General features: G+C 35.4%; 1 protein-coding gene across 6 annotated transcripts in view; it reads left to right on the forward strand.

The window, feature by feature from the left end:
• Positions 1 to 934: 934 nt before the first annotated feature.
• LOC116352304 (protein Fe65 homolog) overlaps positions 935 to 20772 on the forward strand; it is a 46041-nt gene continuing 26203 nt past the window's right edge. Inside the window, exons 1-2 of one of the 6 annotated variants that reach the window (XM_031784795.1) lie at positions 935 to 1815; positions 2285 to 2351. The gene's annotated coding sequence lies outside the window, so the exon portion shown is untranslated. Of the gene's footprint in view, positions 1816 to 1995; positions 2352 to 16149; positions 16395 to 20772 lie in introns of those variants that run through there. The other 5 variants (XM_031784797.1, XM_031784799.1, XM_031784801.1 and 2 more) reach the window with 5 other exon arrangements.

Genomic DNA, 20772 nt, shown 5'->3' on the forward strand with positions numbered 1-20772 from the left:
CTTTAGCAAACAATTGCTTTTTTTATAAACAAAGTATAACAAAAAAAATATGAAACAATTAAATTTGTGTTTGTAACATTTCCACATCCGAACTCCTAAAAATATAATATATATTTGTACACTTATGAAAGAAACAAAAAAATACAAGAGTCATCATTGAATAATATTGAAAATTAAATTGTAAAAAATAAATCCAAACTGCTTAGAGAGAATAAATAAATAGAATAACAAAGATGCTCGATGCGGCTACTTTGCTTACAACAAATGGCAAAGAAGTTGATTTTGAATAAAAAAAATTCTATTTCATTAAAAAAATCGTTCGTTTCCAAATATACTTTCGAAAAAAAAGTGTGTCCCTGAATTGAATCGACAACAGATAGGTCCAATAAATTTTCCATTGTACGCCATCTATGGAATATTTTGGGAAAATGTCTGGAACATGAGTTCATTTCATTTTCCTCAAAAAATGTTCCCTTAATTCAGTAAGTATGTCCCCTTTTGTTTTCGCCATCATATGCACGCGATGATTGTGTGCATTCGTATGTGTAAATATTGTGTCTGTCTATATGTCGCGCGGTGATGCGATGTTTGGATGTGTTGCGCGAGCGTACTCGTAACTGTTTCTGCTTCGGATGTTTGTTTGTATTGTATCCACATATGGTATGTTACACAATGTCTATAACGGGATATGTAGCGAACCGAACCGTTACAGTGCGCATCCGTTTGTGTTTATATGTCATTTTCTCTGTTATGCACATGTACGGTATCAAAGCATGGTTTTATGTTTGAAAAAGATGGAGCGAACATTGAACGAGTGTTGTCTTTACTTACACACAAACACGGCCATTTGTTCTTTTTTGGCTAAAAACCACTGACATTTGATTACTATATGAGAATAGAATGGAAACCATTTAATATATTCGCATACGCAACGACAACAACACCAGAGTACGAGTGTGATACCAACGATGATGACGTCTATGTGTGGTGGTGGTTATTCTGTTCTGTCGATTTGAAAATTATGATTTAGTTTGTTCTGTTGTTGAACCGATCGGAAAGTGTGAGCACACATTATACTGTGACGCTTGAAACGCGATTCACTTGTATGGAAACAAACGTGTGAAAACAGTGAAACACATTCGTAACATATTCGATAAAATTTATTTCTAAATCGAACCAAAAAAAAAAAAACGCAGAAAATTCCTCCCGGAATTGTGGAAACGAAACAAAAAACGGTATTGAACAAACTACGGTACGCACATTTTTATGTAAGAAAAGAACACCAACTTCATCGGGATTGATGTGTGTGCCGTGGATGTGGAAGGTTGCTTTAGACAAGTAGTTGCCAGCATTAAAAGTTAAATCACAGAGAAAGAGAATGAAACAGAGACGGAGAGAAAAGAAATAATAACATTTAAAAAAAGGACAAAAAGCATTTTTCGGCACAAAGAAACCATATCAAGTACATTGAACATAAAAACTGTATGCAATATATAACAGTGTTATAGTTAATTGAAGCTTCTAAAGGCCATTTGTTTCAAGTGAGAGTGAGTGAGTGAATGAGCATGTTCGATGAATCCACGAGGCTAGCAGAGTGTTAATAATCGAATTTAGTCCGAAATATATACGGTGTGAAATAATCGACATTTATTGGTGGTTTATCGTATTTACAATATAGCAGCCGAAGAGATTTACTCAGGAAAAGAGAAAAAGAGAGAGAGAGGGCGAATAAAAAAACGCTTTAAATATACAGTACGCGATCTGTGTGTACTGTACGGTATCAGAATTTGAAGAAGACGTTTATTGTTTCCGCGTGTAAGTGTTTATTGTGTGATAACATAAGCCTATATTTCATATCTACACATATATCTCTATTTTGCAAATGCAACTTTACAATATTGAATTGGCAACTAATAAGAGGCAACATATTTTATAGGCAAAAAAAAATATTTAATCACATAACGCATTTTAACATTGAAAAGGAGAAGAAGAAAAAAAATCATTCGATTGGCTTTCGTGTATTTTCTGTTGCTAATTAATTTTTCGTTTTTTTTTTGTGTTGGATGCTTATTTTTCTACAAACCTAAGACGATAAACACTACAATAGACATTTTTGTGTGCGAATCATTTTTGATGGTGTCAGCTTCGCTGGTTAGAGCAACTGTGTGCTTAGACTTGCTTCGATTTCTGGTTCCTTCGCATATTTTTATTTGATAAGAATCTGTTTTATTTTTTCACCACGTTTTGAGTTTGTGTGTTTTTGCTATTGCCATTGTTATTGCAGACGTGTTATTCTTGCTCATCGGTATAAAATAAAATCAGCGTAAAACTGTAGCTGGGCCATGGATCATGTAAGTACATATGCTTTTCTTTCTACAACATTTTTGGTTTTATATTTTACACACACATACACGAATAATCATGCAATGCACACTGTATGCGCTCCCGCCTTTACGAAATTGCAACAAATTTCGAAAATTACAAATGCAGGAAAACGAGAGGTTGCATCAATTCCAATCGCAACCAACACGCTGGGACATACATTTTCCTCAAGGAAATAAAGAAACAAAAGAAATAAATGCGAGCTCTTTCTCCGATTGGAAATTGCATATACATAAATCCCAGTTCGCTCTCTTTCTCTCTCTCTCTCTCTCTCTCTCTCTCTCTCTCTCTCTTTCTCTCTCTCTCTCTGATAAGACACAAAATCGCGTTGCATTTTTCATTGACCATTTGTATTCCCAGGCATTTGGTTGCCTCGTGCTCTTGTGTGCACTCGTTCGTCCTCTAACTCATTCGTTTAACATTTGACATGTTCCCAATGTTCAGATTTCTGTTGTTATGGTGTCAAAGCATACCATGCTACACCATTTCATTTATACGCTAACACACATCGTATCGAATACATACGTCATCCCGTTCGAACATTTTTGAATTTTTGTAATTGTGTGTGAATGAGAAATCATGTGAATGATATGTGGAAATCGACCATTATTCCCCATTATCCAATCTCTTTCGGTGTGTCTGTCTAACCCTCCTCTCGTCCGTATTTGTTCACTTTAACACCGCATGCAGCCCCAATATATTAGACGACAGAGAGAAAAAGCGATAATCTTATTGCATTATATAGAACACATCGGTGAAAAGTATTTCGACTCGATCCAAAATGGTATATTCAATTTGCATTTTACATTGTATGCAAACGGTCATGTGAATTACTTTCATGGTAACACGTTTCACGTTACAATACGAACCGAACTTTCGTCATTCGTTTGAAAATTTCCTGAATCATTACATTCTTTCATGTGTGTATGGGTTTTGTGCGTTGTACCTTTCAACGTCGACCTGTATTCTCTCTCTCTCTCTCTCTCTCTGTTCTTGTTCTATTTTCATTTTTCGTATTGGTGTCGAGGGTTGAATGATTGATTGAGACAAAATGGAGAACAGAAAATATAAAACGTGATATCCAATACGAAAATATTGAAAATTATTTCCGATCAAATACCCAAGTGCACAGACACAACAAGTAATAAAGTAAATAAGTTTCGGTCGTTGGATTTTTCGTTATAATTCTTAAAACATAAATAGAATTGACGGTCATTATATTAAAATGTATGTGTTTGCAATTGATATGGCGTTTCATTGTGTTTTCACGTTCGACGGACGGTGACTTTTACCTCTCATCGAATTGATTTTGAAGGGAACACTAAGCCCATCGAATAGAGAATGTAATGGAGAGTTTTCCGTATATAAGGGGCTAATTTCCACATTGCACATCAATCACACACTTTTCGCGCTGGTCTGCACATTTCAACGCATTCCATATTAAGTGCCCCATTGTGACCATTTTCCATCGATGACATTAGGTATTAGAAAATGTATTCGAATAAAATATTCGGGTTTCATTTTTCTCTTCTTTCTCTTCTTTCTCTCTCTCTCTCTCTCTCTCTCTCTCTCTCATGGCAATTTCTCGTGCACAAAGTGAGAAAAAGAAATAACGAGTCCACACAGAGGCGCACACACACATAAAGTAAACAAAAGAAACGAAGATAATAAAATAATCGATACGAAATGTGTGTGTGCTTGCATTTTCAATGTGTTACCATGGAACGTCTCCATATGATAAACATCCATCGTAACCGAGTGGAAAAGTTTTTGGATGTTCCCTTATATTGCCTGCGACTCACGAACACACACACTCGTTCAAAATGTTCACGTTCAGTTTCGAATTCACGATTCATGCATTTTGTGTGTATGCTATTTTTTGTTTCGTCATTTTTACATTTCTTATTGCTTTTGTGTCGCTTATGCTCTAAATATTGTTTTTTTTTTCTTTCTTCACCGTTTGATGATGATTTTGCCGTGAATGTCTAAGTTTTCTGTTTGTTTCTTTTGTTATTTTCCATTTGTTTTTATAATGCATTCGAGTTGGTTAACATGGTTTTTGTTTTCTTCGTTCGGTGTGCAGCTGTAGATTGAAGGAAAAAAAACACTGCCACCATTCAGTCACTGCCACAATCAACCCAAATGCATAATTAAAACGTGTGTGTGTGTTTATCATGTTCTTTGTTCACTCTGTATTGGAATGAAACTAAACGTGTGCATCAAATGTGTGGTGTGCATTACATTTACTCTGTTTCATTTCTATCAACAAAATGACGACGATGAAATTGTAAGAGAAGCAGTTTGCTTTATCTTTCTAATGTCATTTTAATGATTCAAAGGAAACTATTTCACATTTAACCGACGAAACGATACGACGGAAATCATTTAAACTTTCATTCTCTCTCTCTCTCTCTCTCGCTCACTCTCCATCCATCGTGTAGCTTTAGCTTCCGATACACCTCATACCGAGAGACAGCAGGTTAAAGAGTGTTGAGCTTTAAACTCGAACCTCGAACTGACATCGACCATTACATACTTTGAAAATTGAGTTTGGCACGCTTTTTGTGCGCATCACAAAAAAACCCCGAACGATAAATATCATTTATATTTTCGGCAAGAGTTGAGTTGAGCTGAGAAAAGTGTGCACTAGATTGTTGACGGTGACTTTATTGTGCAAAAAGCACTCACACATACATACACATGAAACACACTGACCACGGCGATTTTAAGTGAAAATAGCAATAAATGGATTTTACATTCATTCTCGCCTCTGCCTCGTTCTAGCGTCAAACAAAATTGAAAACTCAACACACATACACCCGGCCACCCGGGTACTCTAGTTATTACAAATAGGAAATAGAATGAAATACAGTCATTTAATTTACCGCTTGTTCCGCTTTTGAATGCTATTGCGATGTGCATAAATTTAAGGGCCGTTTTTCCATTCATACTTTTACTCAATGCAACATGGAAGTGAATACACACTATCTCTCTCTCTCTTTCTCTCTCTTTCACACATACTTTGCATTTTATATATCATGACGACCGGTCCGCGACGATTTATCGCGGACCACAAAACGATTTCGCGTAGCCCATAAATTTCGATTGGGCAAAATAAATTCGCACATAAAATTTGGTCAGCCGCTTTTTGCATCCGACATACACACGCAAACACTGGTTGGCCATGAACCCATATATTCATACACAACACTCAATCGCAAGATAATATATGCATAAACAATGGCCATATTTTCGGTGAAAATTCATCTTTTTCTATCTCATGTTCTCCCTCTTCATCACTTCCCCCCTCTCTCTCTCTCTCTCGCAGAGACACACACATAACTGATACAACTGTCAAGATTATCGAAACATCGGAAAAGAAATTCGCGAAATTTATTAGAAATAAAAGTGTAATCACATTAAATCCAGAACCAAATCGATTGAGTTTTTGTTTGAAGAGCACAGTGAGGGAGTCGAATAAGATATTGTTTTTAAATATGGAACGAATGAGAGAGCATGCAAACCTCTATTTAAATTATTGTCTACACATTCCATTTTATTACGGCCGCAATATTCGAATCGATTTCAAGCGTGATACACACTAACAAAACTTTTTTCATTGTTGAGGCAAACTGGGTTCTGGAATTTTCTTCATGCTGACGCAATAAAGTCTTTGTTCACTTCTAGTTGCGGCACAAAGTAAATGACTGTGAATACATATTCTTAATGAACGTCCAATTTTACAATGAGCTCAATTGTTTGTTACGCAAAATGAAAATTATCGCAGCGGAAAGTAGTTTATCGAAAAATACGGTTATTTCTTTCATTTAAAAGTGAAATATTTCTTCTTGGACGTCAGAATAAAATAAATGCCCCATAATTGGATGTTTTCTGTGTGTATGTTTTTCTTTCGCTCTCTCTTTCATTGCTGATGATCAGCATGCTGGTGATAACTCTGACTGACGTCGACACAATCTTCAAGCATACATTAAATATTCTCATGAAAATTAGATTTCGTCTATATACATGATACACATACATAGCACGTAGTCACATTTGAAAAAGCAACACACATCAACATCGTTGAAACGAAGTAAAATGCTGTTCGGCAGCATAATATAAGCGTTAAATGCTAATGAAATTATATATACTATGTTTTTTTTTGCTGTTGTTGTTTGCTTCGATTCCATTTAGCCCTGGTCAGTTTGTGCGATAGAGTGTTTACATGATGCGTATTAGGCTCATAAAACCACACCAAAAACCGATCGGTACGAGACCTGTGCCATTCAAAGCAATGAAAATCCAATATGTTTTGATGAGCGGTCATTATCGAAACCACATGCTATTCGGTCGGCACAATCGAAAAATGACACTATGTATTGCATATGGATACGCACATACGGAAAGACAGAGACACAGAGAGAAAATGATTTTTCGATACATTTTAGTCCATTTGCTTTCTGTATCGCATTCTCGGAATACACTGAACACCGCAAATATTTCGACATGCAATAGCACTAAAGAGGTAGTTTTTATGCCAATCGACAAAAAAAAAAAGAAGAAACTATTGCCTTGTGCGAAAGTAAGTGTATTTCATATGAGTTACGTAAGCTTAAAGTTGTGAGTGTGTGTCTTCCGTCAGCCGAGATCACGCAATGATGTTTGATATTACAACGGAAATAACGATAAATTTGCGACCATTTCTCATCCACAATTGGATGATCGAATGGTTTTTTTGGCAGTATTATCGCATCAGTTCGCTCTAATCCTGATGTCATAACCATTCAATAAATGTCAGTAGTCGTCAAAAAATGCGGGTTGGTACGTTACATATTCTTTGTGTTTTTTTATTTTTGTTTTCGTTTGCTTATGCAATACAATACACAATCGGCTTGACATTGTATTACTAATTTGAAAACATACGGATTTTATGGATTTACTTCGTGATTTCTTTTGTTTTTATCCTCTGCAAATTTGCATAGTTGATGGAAGTTACAGGTCGTCACGTCACCAAATGTACTTAATTTCGAAACATTTTCTTGCAGTTTGTTGTGTTTATTTTGCTCTTAAAGTATATACCTCTATTTCTTGGAATTGTTTTTGTTGTGCTACCACAATATATTCCGTGCTTATCATAATCTGTGCGGTTGAGATTTACTTTATGAATGTAGGGCGTACAAAATGGCTTAATGTGTTTTGATTTTGTTTTGCCGATTTGTCCACATCAGTCCAAAAAGTATGCCGCGCGAGAAAAAAAGAGAGACAGAGTGTATGTGTGCTGCGAAGTCGTGTCACACAATATGTAATATTCATCCAATTTGATCCAAGCTCAAAGAGGCGTATCAAGAGATTACAATATTTTATCAAATTTGATTTACGCTTTGTCTACGAATGCACAAAATATATATGTACTGTCACTGTGCTCAGGGTCGCTGCCTCATTCGTCGGCTATTCTTTTTTTACTCTTTCAATTTCCTTTCGTTTCCATTGAACTGACTTTTATTCAGTAAATTGTTCCCTTCAAAAAGTTTTCTCTCTCTCTCTCTGTCTCCGAAATCAAAAAAACAACAACCAAAATTCGTCTAAACAAATAATATAGTAATGAGATGAGTCTGCTATATTTTCTGATTTTCTGCTTTCTCACGTTTGTTTCTTTTTAAATGTGAGTGTAGGTTTCAGTTCGTTGAAAGTTCGCTTATAAATTTTCATTTGAGTTTCGGTGTCGCTTTGGCCATAACATATTAAGAGATGATGAAGATGCCTTCGTTCGTTGCAAAGGATAATAGCACTTGGATTTTTTCCCCCAGTACAAATGAGCGAACTGAATTCATTTTTTTTTTCGTTTGTCAAAGAAGCATTGGCAACACAGGCAATCTTAAAGTTAAAGAACAGAGAGAAGAGAAAAAAAAGCACAACGAACTTATCTAATAAATTGAAATTTGTGTGTGTGCATGTATGGATGGGCAAATGAGCATCAGGTACAAAACGCCGACACAAAAAAATACACGTATCACATCGCATATAAAAGTAAACCTTGTGAATCACTTATGATTTTAGTCACTGACGCACTCCAGAATTTTGCTTCAATCAATTTATTCTTGTCTTCACATGGCAACTAAAATGCTATCCTCTTCGTTCTTGTCGTTTGCTTTTCTGATTCACCTTTTTCGGTGCTTGTTTCTTGAATTTATGGTACGTACATGAAGATGGTGATGGTGGTGGACAAGTTGCTTTTATCAAGCCAAAAATTATAGCTTCGAATGAAGTTATTTACATGAATCGCGTGGTTGGTAACATCAAGAATGAACAAGACATCGAATGAGATACATTCGAGTTAATGGAAAACAAGCGTGAGACACATACGTGCGCATGAATCGAACCAAAGTTTTTCTATTTAATTTTTGGGCGGTAAGAGAGTGACGAAAATGTGCAATGCTACATAAGTTTTTATTTCCATTTCGTAATCAGAATTTTTTTTTCTCTTCCCTGGCATCAACACGTGAATGCGTCTATGTAGCACCTCTCTTTCTTGTGATGTGTTTTGGTTTCACGTTCACAAAAGCTTTTACCCCGAAAAAAAAAATATGTAATGGCAAAACCAAATGTCCGTTTCGTGCTTTCAATGTCCGACCAACATGATCTTTGATGGGAAAGCCTTGTGTTATGCGTTCGCACTCTCGCCCGATTGAAATTCAACGAACCAATTCCAAAAAGTTAAAAAACAACCCGAATGGAATTTGTCTAAGCAAACAAGTGATGACGAACAACGTGAAAAAGTGAGCACGGCTTTTCATTTTTTTTGTTGCCCTCTATCGTTCATTTACTTTTTTTGCGTTTTTCATGTCGTGTGTGTGAATCGACGCTGTAGCATTTTCAATATCTCCACTCATAATGATACTTAATGGATCATCACAACAAACTGAGTGCAGAGATTAGAATTTCGTTCTTTTTTTTAACCTTCCATACACATTCACTTTTGTTCAAGATAAAACGAACGCCGAAGGTAAGAAGTGATTTGCGTTTATTTTTCTTTCATGCGTCGTTTCTTGCTTGCATTCGACAAAAGTGAATGAAAACATGGCGAACAAAAAAAATAAATTGCGGAAATATGAACGATTCAGGATTAAATTAGGTTAAAGCTTATAAGCGTCTAAACACTCAATACAGTTCGAACTTTGTAAATCGCAACAAATTTTCCAGGTAAATCAAGTTAAAACCTCCGTTTGATCCTCTCTGACATGGTGCACATATCGAAAAAAAGCGTAACCATTTAGTGGCCAAATTGGAAAGGGAAAGCACAGATAGAATGTGTAAAAGAGAATGAAAGCTTTGTAAAAAAAAAAACACACGAGATGCTTGGGCTGAATACGATTCAAAATGTAATTTATCCTTTTCATCGGATAAAGAATATGATTTCGTCTGTATTTTTGTGTACGTGATGCCCCCGGACTCTTGATTGCCGTAAGTGAATGTGTTTTTTCGTTGTAGCCATCGCTGTCGTCGTCGCCGTTGTAGCTTCCTAGGCCGAAAAAGTGACTATTTCCAAAAACTCTGGGGACAATGAGTCCGTTACGCAAAGCCATGAAATTGAAATTATAATCGTAAGAGGAATCTTTTTTTCTTTTTCTCTACATTTGTGTATTTGCCATATAAACATACAAATACATTTCGCTGTGCTATCTGATATCGATTGCTCTTCATAAATTTCAATCGTCAAAATTTAATATAGTGCGAACAATCATGGTTGGGTGGTGTGCACAACCAAGATTTCCTATGGGAAAATTAGTTGGTTCGAATAAATTTTAATCTGAAATAAGTTGAGAATTGCGGAATTTTAACGACGGGTGGTGTGAGCATTTTTTAATTTGCTGCCGCTGTGTGCACCTTAGCGTAGCGACATAGAATTGGGCGCTTCTTCCTTTTTGTTTAAATTGTAAAAACCTTCATCACAGATTTTCAATAAATTTTGTGCGAAATAGCACCATTGCCACACCATGAGGATCGACAGTGAATTGAAATTACAGACGATTTGATTGCATTTGAAAACATTTTCCGAATTTAGTTTTTAACTTGACGGCCTAAGAAGAAAACAATAACATACAGAATATTCTGCAAAAAGACGAATACAAATTTATGTGAGCAAAAACCAAATATACAAACAGACAGCGCAAAGGTAAAACAGCCTACTTACATAAGAAACACATGTAAGTAGGCTGTTTTACTTTTGCGCTGTCTGTTTGTGTATTTGGTTTTTGCTCACATAAATTTGTATTCGTCTTTTTGCAGAATATTCTGTATGTTATTGTTTTCTTCTTAGGCCGTCACTTGTGAATATCGTTGAGTGTACCATGATTTGCAATCACAAAATCATTTTGGGGGTTTTACTTTGTGTCCGATTTACATTTTTGAATTAACTACATAATTAATGTTGGTTGATTTTACATCACCCATTTATTGTCATAATGTCGGAACATCTGTCAATTTGGTTCGTGGTTCAATTGCCACAAAAAAGCCATTGAAATGGCTGCACTGCCGAAGGTGGTTGGTAGCTAACCAACATGTTCAACAATTCAAGTGACACACGTAAAACGAAATATCATGTCATAAAAGAAACGGAAGATTTTCTTTATTGTTTTTAATAAGGAGACGAAAAAACGGGCATGTCGTGTATATACACTAGATTTGGGCTAAAACAGAGAAGGCGAAAACCATGCAAACACTCACAAATGGATGAATATATGCGCTGCAGAAAAATGTTTGCATAAGACGTAGTCACTGTCACTGAATATATATTATACATATAGTGCATCAATGTACGCTCTTAATTAAGTATAAATTCTGCTGTGTTGATCGTAATCTAATAATGTGTGAAATGGGAAAATGCAGGCTGGACAAACTGGGATAAAATTCGAACCGTTACTAAGGTCTACCTTCAGCTACGCCACTATGCCAAATATACGTGTATAATTCTATGCGGCGCCTATATGTATCCTGTTGCGAATGTTTGGAATCGTTTGAAGAAATGAAGCTTTGGATTGGAACTAAGGCGCCAAGAACGAATGAAACGGAATGGAATTCTTGATAAGACTGCGAACCAATGGGAAAAAAAACCAAATAAATCCCCGTCTAATACCCAGCAATACATGATATAAAAGCACACGACTTCGTGCTCATTTTCTTGAATCACCCACCACCTCGGCTCATAACGTCCAACATACAAACACCATTCTCGCCAATCGTTTCGCTAAAGTTGCGATTTGCGGCTGTTTTTCTCTCGTTTCAATTCCCGTTCTCGTTCGATGCCATTTTGCCATATCTTTTGCATTTTCGTGCGAATTGAAGAATTCCATCGAGCGTTTTTTCAAGCACGTCTTCGATATTTCGCGCGTCACTTTGTAAATCGGAACAAATAATGAAAATAGCGAGCTAGCGGACGACGGAGCGAGCGAAAGAAGGAACAAGAGAAAGTGAATTTGTGTATGCGAAAACTAGGATCCAACTTCAATGGAAAATAGTGTGTACGGCGCAGCTTAGTTTACGATGCAATATTAATACAATGTTGAGATGGATTTTTTCTGTAATACAACCAAAGCTAGGTGCTACTGTCGTTGTTGCTGCTTCGGTAAAAGCGTATTACATTGAAATGTACAAACAAGACGACAAGCGTACAAACTTATTAAATCTGTTCGCTATAATACATGATGTGGCGACCGAAACGGAAAATAAAAACTTATTCACCGGAGCCAGAACTGAAAAAGGCAAGGAATTTTACACACACTTACGAAGAGAGCAAAAAAATAATAATAATAATAATAACAATATAAACCTAAAAAACGAGCGCGAAAACAGTGAGGAAAAAAATTGTAGAAAACCGTCAAACAGGAACGTCGGAAACAGTTGCCATGTGAAAAACATAAAACTTACCTAGGGTTACATAAGCTGTAATATCACTGCCATATCAAACATTTACGTCGTGCACTGAATGCGTTGAATTCACTTCACATTTCATACAAACCGAAAATGATTTGACTCGTTCTCTCTTTATATTATTTTTTTTAGCTCCCTTGATATGCGCTACCGTTTTTCTCACTTTGTATCATGACAGAGATATCGAGCCTCGGCTCATATACACATACCGAATTGTAAAATGAAGCGCAATTGAATTTATTGCAAACGCACATGGTGTGTCCGACATGAGAATTCAATGTATATTACCACTATATATAGAGCAAAACCGACAACAACCCCATGAGTATGCTGTTCGTCATTTCAAACTATACAGTATATCATTCCGTTCGTTCACATACATTTTTGATAAAACTTATGCAATTAATGCTCTTTCCGCACATGTTCACCATGAAAATTACATACTTGAATTACATTCGTTCGCTTTCTCTTTCTCTATCTCTCTAGCTATCTCTGTTCTTTTTTTTGTTCTCAGTCTTTCTGTTGCCATCTTTTTTATCTCTTGTTCGTTTTCGGTCTCGCTTACAACGATTTACCATTCAGCACAAAATTATTTCCATTTTCCTTTTAATTTTTGCAGTCAGCATCAAGTAATTTTAATGCGGTCGGACGCGTTTGTTTGATTGTGATTCAATGGTTCTTTCTCACACTCGGTTTCCTCGTTCATGAATTACCGTGCCATTATTTCCTTCTGAATTAATGAGATAGATAGAGAATTTTGCGGAACATGGAAAATAATGATAACGCAAAAATGCTCAATGTGTCAGACAACATAAGATCGATTAAAGTGTTTGCTATATTTGACATGTGAATGAACAAAAATTTGTCAAATGCTAATGGAAAAATCTGTTAAATGAATTTTCAAGTATATACAAGCGACATCGTCAAGTACTGTATACAGTGCATTCGTTTCTCTTCTTTCTTTTTTCTTTATTCTACTCGCACTTATCTTTTGGTATCAAGAATCCTTCGTTTTTTTCTCGTCTCGTCATTATTGTTGTAGCATGTTTTGAATTAAAAAAAAAACACATTTCAATTGTGTTGTACAAACTTATGAATTTAGTATCAGTTGCACGAGAACATCTCAGCAAACGGTAGCATAGAAAAGGTGTACACAAAGAATTACGTCACAAGCATGATGAAAAATAAGCAACAACAATGAAATGAACAAAGTAAAAAAGAAATTTTTGGCGAAAATTGAAAGCGAAATTTTCATACACGGTATATACGATATGATTCAACGAGCTATCAACTTGTTATTTTTGCTTCGTTTTTTTTTTTTACTTAAACAAAAACAAAATAAACATTTAAGAACGACTATAAATGAAAATATGTAGAAAAATTGTTTGAAAACGAACAAAAAAAAAAAGATTGGTTGAAGAAACAAACAGAATTATTGTGTTCTTAAAAGAAAAAATAACTCAAAGCGGTCTACATAACAACCCGTTGAACACAGATAAACAATACAAAGTATTGCCAATTTTAATAAAAAAAAATGAATAAATAACAAAGAACATTCAAAAGTTTTACAAAGCAAATCATGATATAATGACTTTTCATTGAGAAGCGAACATACGCTCAAAAAAAAGAAGAATTCAGGTTAAAATCACACACACATATATCAAATGCGCATTAAAGTGCTACAAAATTATGTTTTTCGTTAGAAAATAACAAGACGTATTCATATGGAATTATTCTCAGAAATTTGTGTGATTCTTCCTCTGATGACTGCATTCATCGACATTTGTCACCTTCACTACACTCGATGATAAACAATTTCAGTGCTATTATTCTTCACGGCTTTTCACAACATTTAAACTCATCCGTCAAATATATGATGTGACAGTGCTTGTTTTTTTTTCTCAGGCAAGGATAATATTTGCAAGTCGTGTTTTTATTGAATCAGATAGAGAGCATATTGTAGCTGTCAAAAACATTTGAATGAGTTGTTTTCTCTCCATATCTTTCGTCCTAAAAAATACAGAACAAATCGGCAAATTCCATTTTGACTGCGGAGATTTATTAAAATATGCAGTCAAATGTACCGACCTGTTTCAATTTTGCTTTCATTTTACTAATTCAAATTGGCAACCGAAAAAAAAACCATTGACCGATTTTAATGCCAAGTTTTTATTTATATGACAAACAGAGTAGGAAAAAAGCTGTATTTTCAATTTTCTCTTATTTGTTTTTATGCACAAATGAAAAATAAGCAAAAAAAATGAACTCGGACGAGCTTAAGAGCTAAATAACGCAATGTCACAATCCATTAATGATTCATCGGTGTTGTTCACTTGATTCACCATTAAAAGCTCTAAATGATGCAAACGATGAGACAATCTATATATTTTGTGATACACTCTAGTGTGCGCATGCATATGACACATGGAGTGAAGCGAACAAACAAAATTAAATTGAAAATGAAAATTGATATGTGAATCTGGATTCGTAGTTCAACATATAATGTGTTCAATATATTCATTTTAGTGGAGCTAATAAGCTTGATAGATATCTTTCTCCTTCTCTCTCTTCTGCGTTGTTCTGTTCTGTTTTTAATTTATGGCATTCTTTATTTCTTGTTCTTTTTTTTTCCATTTTTAATGAATCAACTGTAGAATATTACATATACGGAATCGAAGAGAGACCGAGTCTGATTGTCGCGGCATGTATGGAATACTGCATGTCTGGCGTCAGAAAATTATATGAAATTTGTTTCGGTTCATAATGCCTTGTTTACCACTTTATTTTAACGACAACACACTGGGCCGCACTTAAAATTTCATTTTGACCGCTGAAATCGACAAAAGACTTTGTGAAATGAAGCGAAACGTTCACGCGTTGCTTATAAATTCAATTGAGGTAGTAAAAGTGGAAGCAATAAACCGCATTCATTTTACTTTTTCACATAATTGGGTACGTTCTATTCACAAAAGTCGATTTGCAAATCGGTGCGCGACCGTCTATAATCGGGTGATACGCATTCAAAAATCAATTAAAATCGATGTAACGATTCAATTTGTTTGGTATTTAGTTGGCAAATTGACGATTTTGATACAGCTGATATTTCGGCCAAACACAAACACATTTCAATCTGGTTTAATTGTTTTTCGTTAATATGGTTGGCAGTTTTTGGTGAAATTGAAACAGAAGCATAATTTACCACAAAATTGGACTACATCGAATTTCGAGTGAAATGGCATTTACCATGGATAATCCAATCCAACATCAAACGCGTGCAAAACACCGATTTGACCAGTCAAAATACATACACATGCAACCATCGCGTATATAAATGAATGCGATAACAGTATAACTAGTTTTAGTGGCGCAATGGATTTTGAAATTGATTTAGTTGAATCGAAACAAAAGCCAGCGATGCTCTTCTGGTCGTCTTTATGTGAAGTGTAAAATGTGTTTGTATGTGCGAATGTTCCGTATCCACTTAGAATCGAGTTATATCGATGAAAACATTCACGCAAAGGACGATACGCGTGCATAGAGCATATAATCCGCGACGATTTGTATATATATTTATACGTATAGAACAATGTACAATCAGTGAGTGAGACAGAGAGAGTATAGATCGAAATCCAATTGAATTGCTTGCGGATGCGAGTAGCCAGCCAGCACACACACAATATATGACTCATACAAAAATGAAAAAGCTCTCCATGTCGCTCACTCAAAGACGATGTGAAATGGATTTTGAACAGCGGTACACACTGCACGAAATTTTCATGTGCATTTTGGTTCGAATTTAGTATGTGAACAGCCATCTAAGAGCGCGTGTGCTTGACAATTTTCGTCTCTGAGTGCAAGTTTGTTGCATTTTTTTTTATTTCGTTCTGTTAATTAACCGGTAGCCAAGTTTGTTCGGATGATGAAAGTAAACTCTGAAAATTTCACGACCGTTTGAAAAATGTACTGTTCGGTTTGAGAATTTTCAAGTTTTGAAATTCGGACAGCACAAAAATTATATATTTGCATTACTGCGGTTTAATTGAATCGACGAACAGAAAGTATCGATCAACTTGCCAATATACGATGTAAGTTCACAAAAAAAACAAATGTTTGCTTAATGTAACAAAGGCCACAAGTTGGGCGGCTTCAATTGAAACAAATAAAAAGTAACGATGAAAGAGAGAAAAATACGAGTTCTGATTATATAATTGTACGTGATTTTGTCAGTGAATGTAATGAAAACTTTATGGCATACATACGGCTGGCGACTTGATTTCACAATTTAATATTAACTGTTGGTCTAATTTGTATATCACTGCAATAAAATTTCCAACCCCAAAAACAGCAAATTCGGCCGCCAAAATACAACATTTGAAATCAACCGGCGATTATTCGTACAACGGAGCATATGCATACAGACAAAACCATTTGTAGAGCCAAACTTTTCTTGATTTGTTTGTATTGAAATTTTCATGTTGTTTAACTCCACTTGAAGTTAAAGTCATAGAGACTTTGTGCTTTCTACACGCCCTCTCTCTATTTCGTTTTTGGAAGCAAACGGAAAGGAACGTATAGAAAGCGAAACAAAGAGACACAGAGTAAAGACGGACGGAAGTAGATTTTACACGGAAATGAAACCGAATAGAAATTTAGTTTAATCAAATTCCGAACGGCAGCGACCAGAAATTGTCATGTACAAATTCGAAATGCGAAAAACGCAAATCCAAATTATTGTTCAACTTAATGCGGTTGCAGATTGTTTTGATTGCTGTTCTTTTGCTGCCGTTGTTGCTCATAGAAACACACGGTCTGTCGACCATTTGTGTGCGTGAGTGTGTGTGTTGTGGAACAATTGTGAAATAAACAAAAACCCCGTAATGAAATGGTGATAAAGGGCGACCGCATTGTGTTGTTAATGTTCAATTGGATTTTAGTGCTTAGCTCAAGCTATGTCACACAATGGTCGAAAATTCGAAAGGTAAACAGATCTGGTGGTTGGATTGTGGACGCTTTTAATAATGTGATTGTTTGATTTATTAATCAAGAGAATTATCGTTGATAGTTTTGTTGGCACATTGTGATGATGCTCACCCTCTCTCTCAGATGTGTCAATCTTGCACATTGCCAATGTTGAACTATTATGTGTCAACTGTTGCTGACTCATTGAAAATCAGACATGGATCAATGGTCAAAATAATCCGCGTTACTCATTTCGTGTTTGTAACAATATCCAAAGTTGCAGCGATGTGTGCTATTCAGAAAAATTCAATCACAACAGATGAACAACGAAAAAGGCCAAAAAATAAAAATGAATTTCCTCAGCACAACCTCTAATTTCCATCATTTGGAACAAACACAAACATACAAAATAGACGAATAGCGGCAAACGGCGACGAGATAAATTGAAGCCCATTTTTATAACGACGTAATGAATTATCACGCATATACACAAACGCACGCGCGCACAACCGCGTATTATCTTTTCATACAAATTCAGCAAGACGAACAAGGAGATACATGATTTGATTTTCAATTAAGTTAGATATATTCGGTTTTTCTGTTTTCGTCTTCATCTTCATCGTGGTCGTCCTTTTATTTATATACCATTGGCTTTTATTGGTGCGGCTGGTTGTTGTTACAGTTAACTTTTCTGGCCATTTGGTAAAAGCTTTATTCTGAAAGCCTGACACCACATGCATTTATTTGTGCCATGGCTCTCAACAAAGGCAACTGAAATGAGAAAAGTGTGAGGATTTTATTATGTGCCGTGCTATACAGAATGCGACAATGCTTTTCGTCATACGTTTGCTCTTCGTTTTCTTTTCTTTTTTTACTTTTCGATGTGCGATCTCGCATTTGGAACGGCGAACATCAAACACTGCACGCTCTGAACTGTGCGCACACACACTTGTATATGTAGACAATGGAAATGAAAGATGCCAATGGATGACGAACAAGACAAAATTGTCGAACGAATACTGAATTGGAAATCACTTATCATTGGATGACAAACTCCATTATTATCTGGCATACTGAAAATGCTTCAGTCTACCTCACCACCTCGTCGCCTCACTGTTTTCGCTCTTGTTCCCATTTTTTTCTTCTTATTTTTTGCAGTTGCTTATTTATGTGAGTTGAATATGTGTGTTTTCATCTTGGTTTCCTTTTGCATTGCCTTTGTTCGAAATGCTTTTGGAACTGACTGCATTCACTTGATATTTTTTTTTTTTTTCAATATTGTTTTATTTTTGCGAAACTAACTGATGACAAACCGACCTTGTCTTTCTATCACGAAACACTTGGTGTGATATTTTCCCATTTTTATTTTTGCTTCGCCAATCCATAATGGGAAAATATTTTGTTCTCCCATCAGTAGCAAATGCTCCTCCATACAAAACATATATGACTTCGACCACAAATGGGAAATAGGAGAGAGAAAGGGAAAAAAATCAACAGTGTCACGGTACAACTGCTGCCACACAGACACAGAGAATATGTTTTGAAATATCGACATTTGAGAGTAAATTTTATTCTCAATCGAATGAATGACAAACACACTACAATCGATTTGAAATCATCGTTCGCTCTCAACAACAAGCAATTTGGTTGCAAAGCCGACACTCCCACTTCGTCGATATGTCGATTTATCATATTTCTCTCTATCTCGTTCAAAACGCTCAACTCATATAAAACAACCGATTTGAAGTGTTTTCTTTGATATGCTCTTCACATATTTCCATCTATCCACACCATCTATATCGATGGAGTCAAAGAATAAATGCAACCCAATATGAAAACGTCAAGGATTGCACGTTTCACATTATTGTTATCATGTGTCAAGAAAGGGCACAACACAGACCGAAAGTACGAGAAAGAATGAAAAAAAAGACATCGGAACAATGAACAGAGGAATTGTTTAAATTCATATATCGAACGAAATATGACGTTGTGAGTTAAAGTTCACATATTTGATTTTTTTACGAACTCAAACAAATTTTACGTACATCAGCAATTTGCAATACTGAACTCATTTTTTACCCTGTTTTTTTGTTTTTTCATCGTTTTTTTTCTATATTTTTCTCTCTCTTTCACCATTTATACCAACAAAGCGAATGAAACGCATGAAAAATTGCGACAAATTATTGAAACTTCATCAAATTGATTCGATTAATAAAATCGAATTTCGATTTTTTAAATAATGGATTTGTTAACAAACCATTTGTGTTAATTGAGAGGGAAAGAGAGAGAGAGAGAGAGAGAGAGAGAGAGAGAGAGATGGAGTGAGAGTGGTGGGAGATATGAGAATTCAATGTATTTTTCTAGCAAACAGAAAATCGTTTTTGTCGTTTATATTTTTGGGCGTTCGAAAAATCATACGCCAAACAGTGTGTTACTCGGTTTTAAATGGATAATTTCTATGCAGCATATATACAGTAGCAGTATATGTGTCCTGCAGCGACAATTTGTTTAAATTAATTCCGTTTTGGAAATTAGTTTCAATGGTTGTGTTATATTTGCACAAAAAATAAAATAATTTGTGTGCCTGTCTATTTCCGTTTCGGTGCCTCCGCACATTTGACAATTTGGTGTTGTTGTTGTTGTTGCGTCGTCATCGTTTTCTCTGTTTGCAATACTTTTCGCAAATATAAACATTTTATACATGTTATTGTGTATATGTAGAGGGAGAATGGAAGAGAGAATGTCTGTGTGAATTTGAAATTGGGATTGAATTATGGCGTCGCAACTAATAAAATTCACAGCTGGATGGAGTAATATAAATGAGTGAATATCGTAAACAAGGAAAATGAATTTTTGGGCCTGGCCCAAAGCGATCATTGTCCAAATTGAAAATACAACAATTTTCGATAAAATTGTACTTATAATTGTGTTTGTATGGCGTGTGTACGGCAAACGAGTACTTGTACAACAAATATGAACGATGACAACCACATTCGTTTTGATTTCAGAAGCGATGAATATATGGGATACTCCCTTCTATCGTCATAATAATGAAACATAGCAATAAATGATGATATTAAAGCTGTTCATGTCATACACAATCCTCTCATTTTCTCTATTATATTATGTGTCATCTTCAAATCGCATTCAATGGGTTGTTGTTGCTTCTCTTTTTTTCTCATTTGTGTTCAGTTTCTTTTAATCTACGACAATTGGGAATTGGCTCCGCCGAAATATGAACTTGTCATTAAAAATAATCATCAAATACAGACCCAAAAACTTTTCTACCAAATATATGCAGAGAATGAAAGACTGCGAATATAACCACTATAGTCTATATCACTGTTTGCCGTTTTTATCTCAAATCTGAAACTCTATGACATTTTCCATTTTTGGAAATGGCAAAAATTACGATACAACTTATGACAAGCAATGTAATTATATTTGCGATACAATTATTCAACACCATAATCCTCTGCAATGAACAATAGTGTACCACTGCCT

The sequence above is a fragment of the Contarinia nasturtii genome, unplaced genomic scaffold (assembly GCF_009176525.2).
Source record: "Contarinia nasturtii isolate CC-2019 unplaced genomic scaffold, AAFC_CNas_1.1 Cnas_scaffold_187, whole genome shotgun sequence".
Taxonomy (NCBI): Eukaryota; Metazoa; Arthropoda; class Insecta; order Diptera; family Cecidomyiidae; genus Contarinia; species Contarinia nasturtii.